This window comes from Microcaecilia unicolor, chromosome 7 (assembly GCF_901765095.1).
Source record: "Microcaecilia unicolor chromosome 7, aMicUni1.1, whole genome shotgun sequence".
NCBI lineage: Eukaryota > Metazoa > Chordata > Amphibia > Gymnophiona > Siphonopidae > Microcaecilia > Microcaecilia unicolor.
Window position 1 is genome coordinate 48,664,164 of NC_044037.1, and position 18,412 is coordinate 48,682,575.

The window sequence follows — 18,412 nt, forward strand, 5'->3', positions numbered from 1 at the left end:
CCCTTGCCCTCTAGTTTAAACTTTAAATGTCTAGAAACATAGTCTGACAGGGGCATAGCCAGACTTCGGTGGGATGGGGGTCCAGAGCCCGAGGTGAGGGGGCACATTTTAGCTCCCCGGTGCAGCTGACCCCCCCACCGCCGCCACCACCACCAACAACTTTGACCCCCCCCCGCCGACAACCCTCTCGACCCCCCCTCCAGCCGCCAACTCTCCCCCACCGCCGCCTACCTTTGCTGGCGGGGGGACCCTTCCATCCCCTATTCCTCTCCCCCACTGCCTGAGATCCTTTCTCCATTTCCTTCCTTTGAGATCTCTCTCAGCTTCTATACCCTTTCCCCCTTCCATCTTCACTAGTCCACCCCTTCCTTCTCAGCACTGATTACTACATTCATGTTTTCCAAAAAAGGATGAAAGAAATTAACTGGCAACAGAAGAAATATCAGAGAATGACTTTGATTTGTTTTTACATAACAAAAGCTTAGCGTTCACAAAATGGTAAGCTTTAGTAAAAAGGCCCCATAGTATGCAAATATGCATTTGCCATAATTGTTGCTTAATATGCGACATAATCACTGCTTAATATGCATGTACTACATAATTGCTGCAGAATTTTCCAACTGTAGCTGCATAATTGACCCTTGAACTTCCACAGGAAATTGGGGCTATAACCTAGGGGTTTATTTAAACATTTTTCACTGCTGTTCAGCACCATGGTCTGGACAGTTCCTGTGATACACAGATGATTACATAAACATGAATGACACATTTTGAATTTCTGAAATGCACTGGAACCCCCCCCCCCCCCCCCCCCCTAAAACATCTACAACTGAGAAGCATTTTTTTCCATTGTTTCTTAAAAACGGTAAGTGAAAAACTAAAACACAGTATGGAAATAGATTTCATTTCTATTCTTCTGCCTTTCTGGACTAATCTCCTCTCTTATCTTTGAGTAGTGCAGTCTACTGCCAATGACAAAGTCATGTTCTTTTCAATTTCTCCTGCTGACACTCTGGTGGGAAGCATCAGAAACCTGAAGGGCAATGCCAGAAACAGTGCATTAATGTGCAGCACCTGCCATGGAGCTGTTTACCATTTCACTTGCTCTGTAAATTAATTCTAAACCTGTGGTGTGTTTAAAGATTATGTAACTGCCACAATGTAGAAGGAGGTAAACTAATTTCAATTTCTTCCATCAGCCACAGTCTAAAGGGAGTATCAAATATAAAGTTAAACCAATCCATATGTTCACCAAAACAATTCTGATAGCTACCTTAACTGAAATTTCTATGTGTAATTGTCAGAAAAATCTAAATGAAAGGCATTTCCTCAAAATGGTTTGTTAGGTATTTCTATCGTGGTATTTACCTATTTGTGAGACCAGGACTACAAAGCGTTTAATCCTGAAATATTTATTTAAAATAAATACATTTTTAGACAAATTAAAGGTATTTTGCAAATCTGTTAACAGTGCATGTGCATGATACTACTGTACCTAGCAAGGGATTACAACAGCTGTAGTAATACTGGGGTCCATATTCAGTGGGAGTTAGATAGGAACAGTTCCTAACCAGTTAACTTTTACTGACTGGATTGTACCCAGATTTTCAGTGGCTTTTACCTGAATAGTATTGCTGAAAATCTGGTCAGATCACCTCAGCACTATCCAGGCAGTGCCAGGGCGGTCCACAGGCAGAGCTTGGAGATACCAGTTAATGGTGACTGCCCAGAAAAAGTTAGGACAGCAACAAGGCTGTTCTAACTTTATCTGGTTACCGATCTGAATATTGCCAGCAGTACTGCCCTAATTATACTCAAATATTCAGTCCTGACTGGTATCCAAGTACTAGCAGTGAATATCTGGGTAAAAAAAGCCCATGACAGCTGGCATTTACAGAAATGCTGACTTCCGCAGGTTGAATATTGACCCTATACTTTGTTTGCTAGGGATGTGCATTTGTTGACACAAACTAGGACATTTCAATGGAATTTTCCATTGTTTTATTTCATCTTTTAAAAAAAAATATGGACAACATTTAAATTCTTTTTACATTATCCATTCCTTTCCCTCCACTCTGTCAAGAAACTAACCAGTTATGATGACCCAAAATTTGAAAACTGAAGCCTCCCCTTATCTCCAAGGCCCATATTACCCCACCCATGTGGTTGGTAAATGGTACATGAGTGATTCTAAATTGTGCTGCCCTATCGGGTTAATATTACAACATAGCGCTGGTGGGGACTAGTTCTTCTGACAGCTCTAAAACACTAATGCACTGGAATACTTTCCTTTTCAAAATTAAGATTATTTTACAGAAATGTTACTTTGGTTTTATACTGGAGATTTTCATGCCAATAATTTAATGTATAAGCAAAACTGAAAATCTTTTATGTTGTAAGTGAAACCTCCCCTCCTCTCAAACTAATGCAGTGTGAAAATTTCATTTGAGCTAATGTTAACATTATTTGCCCATGTTATTCAATTGGCATGTTTATTAATACTGGCACTGTATGCTCATTACTTCATTAGCTGCATATTTTCCACTTTAAATTCATGTTCTGCATAAGAATAGCTGCAGGGCCAGAATTAACATGCGCATATGAAAGTCTTTGTGGAACAACCTTGCAAGGACCCAGTGTTCAGTTGAAAGATTGCCTTACACATTAATGCAGTACCTCCTTTGGTTCTCAGATGTCAAAATATGACCTGTTTGGTGCTTAATTGTAGTGCCTTGGCTGGCTACTGTTTGGATTTGTTTTTGGACATCTCATCACTGGGAAATTACCTTCTTGTATGTGTATTAGGACCACTTGTTCTTGTATAATAAAGAATATTTAGGGGGTCAATTCTAATTCTAATGCTAATGCAATGCTTATATCCTGCATATACCTAATTAGTTCAATACAGTTAACAAACTATAAGAGCCCAGGTATACCCAGAGAAAAGTATAATACAGAATAAATCAAAATATCTTTCTAGAATACAAATTTATGAAATAGTCAGGTTTTAAGTGTTTTCTCAACTGCAAATAGTCAACAGAGGTTCTAATATTCTGTGAAAGATCATTCCAAATTTTTATTACTTGATAAGAGAATGTAGATGTAAAATTCTGCCTCTACATAAGTTTTTCCACCTGGAAAGTGTAACAACTGGATGTCAGATATATCTATCATGCCCTGGCACAACATACCTTGAGATGATGGTAGTGACACAATCTTTATCATATTCTGTAGGACTTGACCATAAAGAATCTTAAACACCACAGTACACACTTATGTGCTTTCACTGGCAACCAATAGGCTCTAAAAAGCAACAGTTGATATGCTATCAAACATTTTAACCTAGGTGCTCACATTTATGCATGCATGATGCTCATAAACGTATAGAATAGTAGCAAATACTAGAATATTACCGTAGCTTAGTAAAAGGGACCCTAAGAGTGGGTATGGCTGCAGCAAACCACCTAAATTTCTCTGATCACAACCTGAACCCAAATGACAACTTGTACCCCCTAAGGGGCCCTTTTTATTAAAGGGTTGGTGTGTGCCAGTCTGGAACTACCACTGGGCTACGTCTGTTCACCAAGAATTACAACCATCTTCAACTTCATCTTCTCTTCAAAGTGGCCCGAATCATCACTATTCTGTTTGGCTGGAGACCAGTAACCAGTTCAACAAACACAGGCAACTCTACTGTTTCATAGGCTGTATTCCCTGAACAGCAAAATTTAAGATGAGACGATCCATTGTTTGCTTGACAAGGTTTTCATTAGCAAAATCCTATTCCGGTTTTACTGCTCCATTTGGTTTGCCAAGGAGTGGTCGGTTGTCTTGCTTCTCTTTTTACATTTTACTGCAAGTATCAGCTACCTATCTTATATAATAAAAAGCACCTCCAACGTTCTGAAGCTGACTCTGTGGCACTTAAACCTTGAGGCATTCGTGCTTTCCATCTCATGAATTGACGTCAGTACTGTTGGATTATTTGTAGTAAATAATTAGCAGATTTTTATACACACAGCTACAGCTTTAGAAATGTTAATTTCTTTTCTTCATCTCTCTCATACACCCCAGAATAATTCACTGCTGAGTCACTTTAAAGTTGAAGTAACAAAACATCTGTTTACTCACAGTTTGTAGTTAGATTATATTCAGACAGGCTTATATATACATAATACTATACATTTGGATTATCAGCTGTTTCCATGTGCTTAGATGGTAATGGATGCTCACACCACCATAGATCCTCTCAGCTTAGGAGAGATCATGAGCTCCATGTGCTGTGCCTAACCCCCACAGGAAGTTGCATGGGTGTGACCTCTCTAAATAATTCACATCAGAGGTCACAGAGTAATCACAGAGACAAAATTGGTGACAGGCAATGCATGTAAAATACAATACATTCCAACAAACCCCTTCTCATGCATAACTGTCATGCAATTATTAATTCACACAAAGTCCAAGCTTTATACGCAGATTCTCAAAACGTTCTCTGGGTAACGGTTTGGTCATGATGTCAGCTGTCATCTCACTGGTGTGACAATAGTGTAGACTGATGACCCCTTCTTTCGCCAACTCTCGCACGTTGTGGTATTTCGTTGCGATGTGCTTGGTGCGTGACTGAACCTTGTCATTCTGTGACAGTCGGATGCAGCTCTGATTATCTTCCATTATCTGGATTGGTCTCTGTTCAGCTATTCCAAAATCCAGCAAAAGTTTTTCAATCCACATCAGTTCTCTGCATGCTTCTGATACAGCCACATATTCAGCTTCTGTAGAAGACAGACTCACAATACTTTGTTTATGACTGGCCCAAGAAATTTGTACATTTCCATACATAAACACATATCCACTTGTGGATTTATAATCAGAATGATCCCCTGCCCAATCTGAATCACAGTAACATATTAGTTTTGGATTACTATTGGCTGAAATCTTTAATTTACAATCAATGGTACCTTTTAAATACCTTACCATCCTTTTAACTGCAGTCCAATCTGATTTGGTAGGTGAGCTGACCCTTCTGCTCAAAATTCCTACTGCATTTGCTATATCAGCCCTGTATGTGGTAGTCAGATATAAAAGCTTACCTATGGCTGATCTATATTGGATGTTATCTGGTAAAGGTTCTCTTACTGTTTCATCCTTCAGAAAATCAGTGATCATGGGAGTGCTTACAACTTGGGCATCTTGCATACCTAAACTTTCAATAAGCTCATTTATTTTCTGCTTCTGGCTTAGAAGATAAGAACCATCATTTTGTTTCTCAATTTCTATACCAAGATAGTATGACACATTACCAAGTTCTTTTATCTCAACATTCAGGTTTAAATATTTGACAATGTCCTTGTACTCTTGCTCACTTTCGCTTGCAATGAGCAGATCATCAACAAAAGCTAAAATGTATGCATATTGTCCATTTCTGCACCTAGTGTACAAGCATTTATCTGCTTCACCTTGCTTAAATCCTAAATTTGTCAATATTTCATGCAATTTGTCATTCCAACATTTTGCACTTTGCTTTAATCCATAAAGACCTTTGTTCAATTTACACACTAGCTGTCTTTGTTTTGTATTTATGAAACCTGTTGGCTGTTCCATGTACAAGTCTTCAGTTATATCTCCATGAAGAAATGCTGTTTTCACATCAATGTGGTTGACTTGCATGCCTTTTGAGACTGCAATGCTCAGAAGTGTTCTAATTGTCGTGTGTTTCACTACAGGTGCAAACACTTCATCAAAATCTTCTCCATATTTTTGAAGATATCCCTTTGCGACTAATCTGGCTTTATACCTTTCCACTTTTCCTTGTGCATTCCTTTTTAACTTGAATACCCATTTGCATCCTATAGCTTTCTTGCCAGGAGGTAATTTTGTAAGAATCCAAGTATTATTTTTATGCAATGCATCAATTTCTTCCTGTGCTGCTTTATGCCATTCAGCAGCTTCTTCTGCTGGCATTTTCTCAATCTCATCCCATGTTAAGGGCTCTTGAGCTTCTGCTGACTTTGTTAGGTAAGACAGTCTTGGGGGTGGAACACCTTTGTTTTCCCTGGATGAGCGTCTGACAACAGGTTGGTCTGACCTTTCCGCATCCTCTAAATCTGAGAGTCCTTCTCCAATTGATTCCCCTTCTCCAACTGTACTGTCTCCTGCGATGATCGTTTCTGTGTCTGCTTCCTCTGCCTGTTCCTCGTTAGATACAGATGAGTTGCTTTCAGACATCTGCCTTGGTATGGCATTTATATACACTGGCATGTCTATTATGGTTCTAGTTTCATATTCTGGATGATAAGGCTCATCTGGGATAATCCAGCCTTTATCAACCCTTTTGTTTTCATCAAAATATGTAACATGTCTTATGCCAACAATGCCAGTTTTCAGATTCAAAATTCTATATCCTTTGTGTCCTGGAGCATAGCCAACTAAAATGCCCCTTTCTGTTGTGGAATCCAGCTTATGCCTTCTTTGCTTTGGTACATGAGCATATGCTGTACTTCCAAATGTTCTTATGTGTGACAGGTTTGGCTTCCTACCATGCCATGTCTCATGTGGTGTGCGCTCAGCGCCTTTAGTTGGCATTCTGTTTTGTAGGTACACTGCTGTGAGAATGGCTTCCCCCCATAGTCTTTTAGGGAGATTGCTATCTGACAGCATACATCTGGTCATTTCCACAAGTGACCTAAATTTTCTCTCTGCAACAGAATTTTGCTCTGGTGTATAAGCTACTGTTGTGATATGCTGAATGCCTTCTTGTTCTAGAAATGTGCGCATGCTTTGTGAAGTGAACTCACCACCATTGTCGGTCTGAAGAACCTTTGGTTTTCTTTCAAATTTATTGCTCACCATGGCTACGTATTTCTTCAGCATGTCTGTGACTTGACTTTTTTCTTTCAGCAAATAGGCCACACAATATCTAGAGAAATCATCCAAGAATATTAGCACAAATCTGTTATTTCCCAATGATGGGATATTAAACGGTCCACATAAGTCACTGTGTATTAAGTCCAGTACTTTATTACTCCTATTTCCTGTGTATGCAGGAAATGAGGGTCTCACACCTTTTTGAGTAACACAGTCTATGCATTTCTCCATTTTACCAGTACCTGCACTGATTTGAATGCCAGTGGCTAGTTGCCCACTGTGAAGATCCTGGATCACCTTAAAATCATGATGTCCCAGGCGGCGGTGCCAGATTTCCAGAATACATTTACCATCATTCTTCCTTACTTGCGCCATATGTGAGGCTTCACCTGAAATGCTCAGTTTATAAATATCATTATGCATAAAAGCTTCAGCATACACTTCATCATTTTTAGAGATTGTGCACTTACTGTTTTCAAAATGAATCACAAATCCCTTCTTATCTAATGTAGATACACTAAGCATATTGCAAACTGCTTGGGGAATATACAAGACATCACTTACAGGAATTTCTTTAACTTCATTAGACACTTTGCATTTTAAGAATCCAATGCCTTTTGCTTGGATCTGAGTAGTCCCTGCGTTTGCAGTTTGAAGAATACCTTCTTCTGGACACATTTCCTGAAAGAAATCCTTAGAATTGGTTAAATGGCATGTGCTCCCCGAATCCAAAATCCAAGTACTTTCATTTGAATTATTATTTACCATAGTCAAAGATTTTTCTGCCATTAGAAAGCCCTTATGTTTATCATTGTCTTTCATACATTTCCTGGTTGGAGAATTCTTTTGTTCCATTGGCTTAGGTGAGCTAGAGGGAGTGTTTTGTGTTTCCTTACACCATTTAGATACATGTCCCTCCTTTCCACATGAGTAGCAAATCAGCTTGCCCTTGGGTGGAGTTTTCCCATAGCTCCGCCTTCCTCTGTTCTTTGCCAAGAAATTTGTTTCATTTCTCTCTGACTGACTTTGAGAACACTTCTCCTCAGAATCATTAATTATGCATTCCTGCCTCAGTTTTGATGCTGCCTGTTCAAAAGATTGCCCTTCAATGGCTTCATTTACAGACCTAAAAACATCAAACTTCTTTGATAGTGAGGTAAAAAGAAATGCTCTTTTCAATGCATCACACATGGGAATTCCAGAAAGTTCTAGCTTTTGAAATGAAGACATAAGATGCATAATGTGATCATTACATTTACTTTTATCCCTTAATTTGGTTTCATTCAACTCTGCTAACAAAATTGGTTGCTGTTTTGCATATGTAGTTGCATACATAGTTCTCAGTTTATGTAAAATGTCCTTCACTGTATCTTTTGCCTCCACTAATATGGCTTGTTTCTCTGAGAGAGCTTCCAAAAACATGCACTTCACATAATAGTTTGCATTGTCCCATTCAGCCATATTTTCAGCTGTTCTGTTTTGGTCTAAGCATATATTTAATTTCTTTGCTTGAAGGAGACATATGAATCTTAGTTCCCACTGCTGATAATTAAATTCAGTTAATTTAGGCACCTTGAGAGAGTAGAAAAATGGTGAATTTCCTCCCTCAGCCATTTTCTTAGCCTTCTGTCTGGTGTGTGGGGGAGAGAGAGACAGACTGAATCTTTCTTTTAAAACTTAAGAGAAAAATGTGGCTTTTTTACTGCCTGGTAATATTTCTCTTCTTTTTCAATTCCTGGCCCTGGGCCCATAACCCTTTTGTTGGATTATTTGTAGTAAATAATTAGCAGATTTTTATACACACCGCTACAGCTTTAGAAATGTTAATTTCTTTTCTTCATCTCTCTCATACACCCCAGAATAATTCACTGCTGAGTCACTTTAAAGTTGAAGTAACAAAACATCTGTTTACTCACAGTTTGTAGTTAGATTATATTCAGACAGGCTTATATATACATAATACTATACATTTGGATTATCAGCTCTTTCCATGTGCTTAGATGGTAATGGATGCTCACACCACCATAGATCCTCTCAGCTTAGGAGAGATCATGAGCTCCATGTGCTGTGCCTAACCCCCACAGGAAGTTGCATGGGTGTGACCTCTCTAAGTAATTCACATCAGAGGTCACAGAGTAATCACAGAGACAAAATTGGTGACAGGCAATGCATGTAAAATACAATACATTCCAACAAGTACTTCCTGGTACGTCACCAGAGACACTGACCAACCACATGAAAGCAGCACGAGGCACACCAACGGACTAATGCACACTGCCACAGACCTCCCTCTCCTGTCCGACTTCATACACCCGCCCTCTCCTCTCCGACTTCGGACCTCCCCCTCCTCCCCAACCGACTCCCTCCCGAATCGCCATGCCGCCGCTACAACCCCCCCCCCCCCAAAGCCGGCACTTACCAGCTGATTTCCCCCTGCAGCGCAGCACTGACAGTGGGAGCCAAAGGAAATGCTCTGGCTCTGAAAACAGCAGCAGTCAGTCAGACAGGAACTAACTCCCTAACTCTCCGCAAATTCTTTGTTTAAAATAAATTTTATGGTTCGCAGATTTTTTTCTTTTTTTTTCAAAGTGAGGAGAGAATGAGAGAGCCAAGCAGAGAGCACAGAATCCTGTCAGATGAGGCAGGGACTTGCAGTAAGGTATGCCTCCAAAGGTGACTGAGGGAGGGAGGGAGGGGGTAGGGCGACCCTGGAACTGGGAGGTAGGGAGGCCCTGGAACTGGGAGGGAGTAGGGGAGGGGGATGACCCTGGGAGGGAGGGGGTGGAGAAAAACTCTGGAACTGGGAGGGAGGGGGAGGGGCCCCAGGCACACACACTCTCTCTCACAGACACACTCGCACACAGTCTCACTCACTCTGTCACACACACACACACACACACACACACACACACACACTCGCAGATTCACTCTCTCTCACACAGTCACTCTCACACACACTCTCTCAAACATACACACTCCGAGGAAAACCTTGCTAGCGCCCGTTTCATTTGTGTCAGAAACGGGCCTTTTTTCCTAGTTTCTATATATAATGCTCAAAATTGTATGTATAATTTAATTGCTTAATTAGCTAATTAGTGTCGATAATTGGGTGCTAACAATCAATTTTTGGTGCTAATTGGCAAAAATGTGAGCATCTTTATAGTTGCTATTCTATAAAGACGTGTGTGTGGATCTGAAAAGAGAGTGTGGCCATGGGAGGGGCATGGCTGGGTCAGGGGCATTTCTAGGATTTGCACGCAGTATTATAGAATTCAGGAGATCCATGCCTAATTTTCGTGTGAGGATTTACACAAGGGTTCAGTGGGTATAAATTCTCATGCTCAAAATTGGGTGTGGATCTTGCTTCTAAGTGCTGTTCTATAAATGGCACCCAACTTTGAGCGCCATTTACAGAATAGACTTAGTGCCCATTTTTTTTTGTGGTGGTTAAATCCAAAGAAAGTAAAAGAAAGTAAAAGCCATTTCTGTGACCGGCATTGAATGTCTGGGTGTTTTTTGACCAGTTTATTGCAAAGTATTTTTTAATTGAAATTTCAAAGAACCCATGAACAGTAAGTAAGGCACAATAACAACATAGAAAAGAAATGTCATAGAGCCTAATCAAGTAGGGGGACTCTGTGGATCAATATCTCAAAAATATAAAACAACAGTTCAATAATTCCCTCCCCCTCAACCCTCCCCCTCTTATGCTCTCACCCCTATTACCAAAGAACTATCCCTCCCAGGTATGACACAAAACTAAACCTTTTTTGACCACTTTAAATTTAAATGGCCAAGCTGTTATTCAACACTTGCCAGTTAAGTTTAAATGGGCCAAAGATATTCCTGCTATTTTGGCAGCCCGACTTAGCCGGTGATGCACCGAATATTAATGGATAGTCAGTTATATCGCACAGTATAACCAGTTATCCTCTAAGCACTTACCAGCAATATTCCATGGGAGATAACCAGCTACCTCCCACTAAATATTGCTGGATAGCCAGTTAAGGGCCATTTGACTGGCCAGGAGCCATTTTTGGCTGGTTAAATGATTTTAAATATTGGGAGGCTAGTTGTCTGTATAGAATAGGCTTAGTCACCATAACTAGTGCTTATAAGAGTACTTTGTTATAGAATTACCCTCATAACCTTAAATTTTGACCTTTCAGGGACAGGCAATCAATGAAGATGACAAAACACTAAGGTAATATGATCCCTCTGCATCTTATTTGCAAACAAAAATAATGAGAAGTGAGGAATAAAATAATTCAAGAAAGTCACAAACAACCTCACAAAAAAAAAAAAAACGTAACATAAGAAATGTGTTTAACCAATGTTATATTTACCAATGGTGGAGGAAAAAGCCTCAAAGTTCTTCTTAGATTACACAACTGTACTTCACATGTTTCATCACAGGAAGAAATAAACCTCCACTCGTGGATATCATTACAATGTGCCGTTCCATATTCCCATAAACCAAGGCTACAAGTGTCCTAACCTTTAATTTATAAATGTCCAACAAGGCTCAAACCTTTCCTTCCACCATTGGTAGATATTACATTGGTTAAACAAATTTCTTATGTTCCATTTTTTTTGATGAGGTTGTTTGTGATTTTCTTGATGCATCTTATTCATTCAGGAGTATTTTGAATCAGTTGGAACTGCCATAAGGCACTCATTGGTAATCCTATGAAAAGAGAAAGTAAAAAAAAAAATAGCATTCTGGAAAATGCTAACTAGCATGCAGTATGTAAAAATGCCAATGTGCAAGAGAAAGGAACAAAATAATTTAATTTCAGTGCTGGGTTGAAGCAGTGAAGGCATCATGGCAGGCCATTAACTGTATTTTTAATGAGCAAGTGCTTTCCATGGTGTTCTTTTTCTGGTCTGCTGCATTTAACATTTTCAATTATAGCACTCAATTCTACCTTTGATTCAATATTAAAAGAAATCTGTTAGAGCTAATTTCATTTCCTTAGGCAGATATGATTAAGCTCGGTGTGTGTTGTATTTTTTTTTTATGTGTGTGTGTGTTTGTGTGTATGTCGTCTGGTACTTTATCCCTGTCATTCAAGGTGAAAAGTTTGTGCTGGCATGAATAATGATTTTCTAAGTGCACCATGTCAAGTCTGGCAGCTCTGAGGGTCCTATGGCTAATTTAGACAGAAAAGCTGGAACAAGTGTTCATGTCTTGAAAATGCCACTCTAATTTTCTGCTTAGTGGGAGTACACAATTCATTAATGCGAAACGTAAATCATGACATCACAAAAGCTAAAGTAGCTTGCACTTTTCTTGTTTTGCTCTTTTTTCTTTTCCTTAATGAAGAAAACGGTGTATAAATTCAGCTGCCCCTCAACAAAGAAGTGTCAAATCAGCAGTTTTCTGCTCAGCTTTATGAATAAGGCAATAGCAGTACAGAAACGTAAAGTTATTGGTTGGCTCCCTAGGCCGTGTCCCTAGGCAATGCATTCATGAGCCTGTTTGCTCAGGACTGAGCCATCATTCAGTGCCTTCCAAGATTTGCATTAAAACCTGATACAGTGCATTGCAGTTCTTCTCCGATTATAGCACACTCCAAATTAATCTTGTTTGGGAGTGGATGAGGCACCATTTTGCAAAGCAACACTGAACCTTTGGAAATCACTGCGTTCAAAGAATCCAATGCATTCTCTTAGAGTTTTGTAAATTAAGCTTGCTTTTAAGTTGCTGGCCCATTAAAACAACAAGTAAGAACACTACAGTTGACAAAAAATACAAAACAACAAAATAATGTTAAGACAACACCGATTAAATAATGACATAGTATATGTTGACACTATTAAATTAGCATGCAGATAAAAAACACACAAATCAATAAGGACCCTGTTTACAAAGGTGCGCTACCATGCCTTTGTAAACGGGGTCCTAAGTTTGTTTGGCATGCTGAATACGGAAACAATGTAGGAAATTCTTTTTATTTCCCTTAGCGTTGTATGTGAACACAAAGTGCATTTATAGCTTTGATTAACTTGTAGAATTTCCTTTCTGAATTACAGCCACATATTGCTGCAGTGTAATCACTCCCCAGTACAACTATTCGACCTCTGCCAGCTGCTGTAAATCTGCCTGAATAGGACATTTCACTGTAATAGCAAAGATAAGTACATGGATAATTGATACCTACATGAAATCTCACTGGAGAAAAATGTTTCATTACAGTAGAGGTTGCTATTTTTCCTCTAACTGTGCAGCTGTGCTTTCCATCCCAGTGTACCCCGAATGACAGCCTGGGTAGTTCCGTATCAGCTGTGATGCTAACCGGTACTGATAACCCTCAAAGAAAAAGAATAGGTGTGTATGTCCTCCCAAACTGGCATAATGCCACTGCATGCATACTGTAACAGGCATATCGGGGGTAATTCTATCAAGTGAGCACCAACTTTTAGGCACCAAGTATGCTTATAAATGACCAGAATAAAGATATATACATGCATATTTGTACACATATGTATATAAATCCCAATATTCTGGCTATGTGCAATTCTATAGAAAGGCACCTAAATACAATGGGGCACAGTTTCAAGATGGAATCTAAGCTACTTTGTGAATTCCAGCAAGGTGCCCTGGTCCTAATCCTTTGTGATCTAGGAATATCTAAAGGCTGAAAGATTAAATTATTTATCACCTCTGCAGGACTATTATATGGATCCAGGCATTTGTACTGTTGGTTGCTGTAAGTAATGTAGCATTAATAAAAACAATTTAAACATATGGGTCCAGGTATATGGGAAACACTTCTATAAAGGAATGCAGGCACATAAATAATGCATAAATTATAGAATATAGAACCGGTGGTGGGAGGCGGGGCTGGTGGTTGGGAGGCAGGGATAGTGCTGGGCAGACTTATACGGTCTGTGCCCTGAAAAGGACAGGTACAAATCAAGGTAAGGTATACACAAAATGTAGCACATATGAGTTTATCTTGTTGGGCAGACTGGATGGACCGTGCAGGTCTTTTTCTGCCGTCATCTACTATGTTACTATGTAAATTATAGAATATGTGGGTTGTCCTTGAGGACCGAGTTTGCCCATCTCTACTCGAAGCTATTGTATAACTAAGCACATATTTCCTATAGCACATAGTTTGTAGGGTAGGTGGGGTGCATACTTATACACATAACTTATACAATATTGTAAGTTAAGTACTTATTTTCAGAACATGGGTGCAAACATTTACAACAGCTTTGTGGCTGGCACAAGTGGGCACACCTAAGCACATTCATGTATACATTCCCAGCTACTTTAGTTTTCTATAAAGCAGTGTTTCCCTGAGTCCAGTCTTGGAGTACCCCTTGCCAATCAGGTTTTCAGGATATCCACAGTGAATATGCATGAACTTGATTTGCATACCCTACCTCCATTATATGCAAATATCTTTGATGCATATTCATTGTGGATATCTTGAAAACCTGGGTTCTTCTGGATCGGACTTGGGAAACACTGCTAGAAAGGAAAGCAGGCACATAAATAATGCATAAATGATAGAATATGAACCAATCAGGCCCATAGATACAGAATTACCCTGCATCTGCTCATGTTTTTATGTGTGTCTGCAGCATGCTTTTTTCTAGGGAAAAAAAGGTGCTGGTACTCAAATGCCAAGCCATCTTTCAGGAGTGGGGTAATCACTGAGGGACCCACTCCACAACAGTCAGACCCTGTAACCAGTCACAGAATCTAGTGTTGTGCAGAGCCTGGGATTTTTCATTAATTCTTGAGGACAATGGGTCGATTTTAGTAGGCAATGGAAAAGGTGCCGGAACTCAATACCCCTGAATACCCCCTGAAAAAAAGCCTGGTGTGTCTGTGTATATTTGTAGTTGTATGTGTTTGAATGTTTCTACATGTATTTCAGCACTTGCGTGTTTTATGTTTATGTATGTGCGTTTGAGTGCTTGTGGAAATGCCTCATTTAAACTTGGCTAACAGTACACAAGGTTTGGAAGCCCACATGCATGTATTTTTAGCTGAGCAGAAGGAGACAATTTCTGCTTGGGATGTGCTATTGTTTGAAATGAAAAGTGGAAAATACCACATTTTTTGTTTTTATTTCTTTTTCCAGCCAAAACAACATCACCATCTCAAGTATCTTGGAGATGTGATGACAAATAAGTCACAACATTTAAATTACACACTAACCACTTAAATAAAACCAAATAAATTTTGTTTGGTTTATGTTCTTTCATTTTGTTTTCATTGAACACTCCTGTGACAGCTTCCAATCTCCTTCTTCCATTTTAGTATATAAGTACATAAGTATTGCCATACTGGGACAGGCCAAAGGTTCATCAAGTCCAGCATCCTGTTTCCAACAGTGGCCAATCCAGGTCACAAATACGTGGCAAGATCCCCAAAAAAGTACAAAACATTTTATGCTGCTTATCCCAGAAATAGTGGATTTTCCCCAAGTCCAATTTAATAATGGTCTATGGACTTTTCCTTTAGGAAGCCGGCCAAACCTTTTTTAAACTCTGCTAAGCTAACCGCCTTTACCACATTCTCTGGCAATGAATTCCAGAGTTTATTTACACGTTGAGTGAAGAAATAATTTCTCTGATTCGTTTAAATTTACCACTCTGTAGCTTCATCACATGCCCCCTAGTCCTTGTATTTTTGGAAAGCGTAAACAGACGCTTCACGTTTACTCGTTCAACTCCACTCATTACTTTATAGACCTCTATCATATCTCCCCTCAGCCGTCTTTTCTCCAAGCTGAAGAGCCCCAGCCACTTTAGCCTTTCCTCATAGGGAATTCGTCCCACCCCCTTCTCTGCACCTTTTCTAATTCCACTATATCTTTTTTGAGATGCGGTGACCAGAATTGAACACAATATTTGAGGTGTGTTTGCACCATGGAGCGATACAAAGGCATTATAACGTCCTCATTTTTGTTTTCCATTCCTTTCCTAATAATATCTAACATTCTATTTGCTTTCTTAGCCGCCGCAGCACACTGAGCAGAAGGTTTCAACGTATCAACGATGACATCTAGATCCCTTTCTTGGTCAGTGACTCCTAAAGTGGAACCTTACATTATTTAGCTATAATTCAGATTCCTCTTTCCCACATGCATCACTTTGTACCTGCTCACGTTAAACATCATCTGCCATTTAGATGCCCAGTCTCCCAGTCTCGTAAGGTCCTCTTGTAATTTTTCACAAATCTCCCGTGATTTAACGACTTTGAATAACTTTGTGTCATCAGCAAATTTAATTACCTCACTAGTTACTCCCATCTGTAGGTCATTTATAAATATGTTAAAAATCAGTGATCCTCCCAGGCCCCTAATTCCCTAAGTAGGATTAGGTATCTTTTGCCACTGTTTCATTTCTACTTTTCCGTTACTGTAGAGCAGAGGTTCTTAACCTTTTTTGGGTCTGCACCCCATTGACTGATCAATGAAACATCCACACCCTGTTCCTAAACCACATATCCATTAGTGGCTGTTGACAGCTACATATGTCTTTGTTAGCTACTAAGGGCCAGAATCTATATATGGTGCCTAGAAAATCCTAGTGGAAAACATTTCCCCTGAAGCGTATTCTATATTCTAGATTTAGGTATGGTATATAAAATACGCTTAGTTGATATCCTAGCGCCTAAAACCACGCACCTCTAATTATACCAACGAAAATATGTAAATCCTGTCACGTAGATTTGGGCACAGAGGGCCATATTCTATAACAACACATGTAAATTTTGGAACCCCCCCCCCCCTAAAAATGCCCATTTCCCCCACCCATAACCATGCCCCTTTTTGCCTGCACACATTAAAATTTAGGTGCAGGGTGTTACAGAATACATTTAGGGAAATGTGCACGTAAATTCTATTTATTGCCAAATAGTGCTCCTTATTGCTTGTTAAGTGTTGTTAACAACGCTGATTGGCTTGTTAAGCCAATTAAGTTACCTGCATTGTTACGGAATACGCTTGTATTTCGGCATGTAATGCTAGGTGCACTATATAGAATCCAGGGATAACAGAGCTGCTAAAATTACAGTAGTACATAGCTATACTGCCAATAGTTGTCCTAACAAATGCTTCACTATGTCTATTTATTTGGATTTATTAACCGCCTTTATGAAGAGATTCACCCAAGGTGGTGACTAGAAAGTTTCAATAACTTTCTCAAACTTAACACCCTTCCCCACACCCTGTTTGACCTCTTCTTGCACCCTTTGGGAGTGTGAGCACCATGGGTTAAGAACCCCTGCTGTAGAGGATGGGATGCTTCAGTAGAACAATATATGCTTCTCAGAGCTTTTCGTCTCTGGGTCAGTAGTTCAAATCGAGCTGAGAGTGCTGATAAAAAGGTATTATCTGAGTGCTGTCCAGTGACCTATATAAAATGAGCAGGGAGTGTTAGTCTGGCTTCTAGTGTCTGCATTAACAATTTAGGATTATGTTGGACTGATTTCACATCACAACCCATCTGTCCAAGGAAACTTTCCTGAACCGCTAACCATCAAGGGTGTATTCTCTTATTCTGATAAAATCTATTTAAGATTCCTGCTTCATTCAGTTACACATTTTTTTACACTTTTTATATTTGTATCATAGTTAGAGTGCCATATAAACATCAAAATAAATTATATAAGCAAGGTTTGATCTAAAGAATGCAAGTCGGAATTATATTAGAATGGAAAAATGTCTTCTTAAAATAACCCTCATCTGGGAAATAATTTATGTGATTATATTTAATAGGCACTCATGACTTTGATGAGATAGAACACAAAAGGAATAACTGACTGCCAATAAATTTATGATGCTGTAAGTACACCACACATGTTCCCTTTTTAAAGAAGGGATTCTAAACAAAGGCATAACATTTGTTTATATATGAAGGCACCCTGTTAGCAGTTTAAAAAGTACATTTTAATACAATTATTTTCTCAGAAACATTTCATTTTCTCTATTATTTCATCAGTTGCATTATAAATTTATGCTGGGTATTTATCCATTATTCCAATTCATAAGATGTGAAAGAATTAATGGTGCAATAGCATGGAAAATGGATGTAGGCTATCTGGAAACAAGAGGAATTCATTAATGGAAAAACTGGAAAAGATTGCATAGAAAATGTATGATTAAATTAGCATTAGTGGGAGACTGATTAGGCACTATGCATCATGGGTGATTGTGTGGGGAAAAAAAGACATAGGAGCAAATAGGAGGAAATATTTTTTCACTCAACGAATAGTTAAGCTCTGGAACTTACTGCTCGAGGATGTGGTAACAGTAGTTATTCTATCTGGGTTTAAAAAAGGTTTGGACAAGTTCCTGGAGGAAAAGTCTATAGTCTTCTATTGAGATAGACATGGGGAAGACACTGCTTGCTATGGGATCGGTGGCATGAAATGTTGCTACTATTTGGGTCTCTGCCAGGTGCTTGTGACCTGGATTGGCCACTGTTGGAAACAGGATACTAGGCTAGATGGACCATTGGTCTGATCCAGTATTGCTATTTTTATGTTCTTATGTATGTGCTGTGTTGACACTGTTGATGG